General features: G+C 60.7%; 1 non-coding gene across 1 annotated transcript; it reads right to left on the bottom strand.

The window, feature by feature from the left end:
* Nucleotides 1–166: 166 nt before the first annotated feature.
* On the bottom strand, nucleotides 167–239 carry H696_01813. The gene has a single exon. It is a non-coding gene; the product is annotated as a tRNA-Ala (tRNA).
* Between the last annotated feature and the right edge of the window lie 1,386 nt (nucleotides 240–1,625).

Below are 1,625 nucleotides of genomic sequence, written 5' to 3'. Positions count from 1 at the left end.
CCTCTCCACCCCGCCCTGACGGACGTGGCAATAGGCCGTTCTCGGTGGACACGTACAGGCGGGCTCACACACAGCCCAGATCGCCCTGCGCGCACACACACAAACACTGTCCTGCAGAAGACGCATCCGCTGGCATCCTCAGCCCCCCCGGCCAAAAGGGAATCCATGGAGGCGGAGGGTATCGATCCCCCTGCCTGCCGCATGCTAAGCGGCCGCTCTACCATTTGAGCTACGCCCCCGGTGAGGTGCCTGTCCAGTGTGGAGCTTTTGTGCTTCGTAACTTGTAACCATAATGTCACCTCCGACGCTGCGTCGGAACTTTGCTCCGCTCACCTCCTCAGCACCTGCGTCACCTCGCCCTGCTATGTTAACCCTACTGTCGCCTCCCCGCCAAATTTCGCCACGCCCTCTACTTAGTCAAATGGCTAAGAGATCCATTTTCTACCTCCCTTTCCCCGTGGGTGGGTGTTAGCGTCGCCCCTCAGCGATGCAACCCATTCTCTCTCGTTTCCCCCTCTTTCCCATGTATTTCCTCTTTTCTGGGCCCCCCTATATAAGGGCCCCCTTATCTCGTCTCCCCTCCAAGGTCCCAGCTCCTTGAAGGATAGTCATTCTCTTTACGGAGGCCTTGACTTCCCGTTGCCCTGCCTCTGGACGTCGCTCCCCCTGGAGCAGTGTGACTCAGTCCCTGATGTACTCCCTATAAAGACGCAGATCACCAGCTTTCCTTTCTTTTGTGGTTGTATTCATGTCCGAGTGGTGACCCTCGCGGCACGGAACACCCCGGGTGGTTCAGGGAAGCCCCTCACCGGTCCCCGAGAATCAAATGCCAGAACTGGAGTGTTTCGACGTGTTCGCGCTCGTTGGTGGGGCCGTGTCTCCCTCGGGTTTACGGCCCTCGGAACCGGGACAAAGCCGCACCTCCCCGGAGAGTGGCAGCAGTGCTGCGGCTATGGGTGGCCGAGTGAAAAACCACCAGCTTCCTGGCCGAGGAACAGGGAGGATACCAAGCCTTGCGGGAGATGCAAAGGGAGAGGGGAAGGCCCAGGCGCCTTCATTCAATAGAAAAGAAGCAACAGCCCCCAACCTTTGGGGAGGGGGGAGACAAAGAAATAAAAAGTGGCACCTTTCTGGCTCTCTACTTCTTTCTCCTCGCACCGGCCACGCGGGTGGGGGAGGGCGAGGACCAACCAGGCCCCGAGAAGAGAGATCTGACAAGTGGTGGTTAGTGGAAAGCGTAGGGAGGGATCGAGGGACTCGTGACTTTAAGTCATGGGATCATGTCTTCGGACAATCACATGACAGAGCGCCGGGCCCTGTTCGGGCCCCTCCCGGCACACCATGTGTCGGCCGGCGGCGCCCGGTGCGAGTCCTCCATCGTTGTTGCGTGGGCAATGTCCCCTCCGCTTTCTTGGGCTCCGTCACCGACGGCCGATGGGCGGACGGGAATGCCTTCGTGACTTCCCGGGTGTCATCCTCCGGCCGCTGGTTGCTCCCTCCCCGCACTCCAGCTTCTCAGAGAAGAGCATCCCTCTTGAGTGGCCGTCCATTCGTGACCGGCCGTATCCGCACTCCTCCTCCTCCTTCTCCTCCGCCTTCCCCCCCCCCCCCCCCCCCCCCCCCCC

The sequence above is a fragment of the Fonticula alba genome, assembly GCF_000388065.1.
Source record: "Fonticula alba strain ATCC 38817 unplaced genomic scaffold supercont2.2, whole genome shotgun sequence".
Taxonomy (NCBI): Eukaryota; order Rotosphaerida; family Fonticulaceae; genus Fonticula; species Fonticula alba.
Note: the sequence above shows the minus strand (reverse complement) of the source record. Positions and strands in the feature narration are given on the sequence as shown.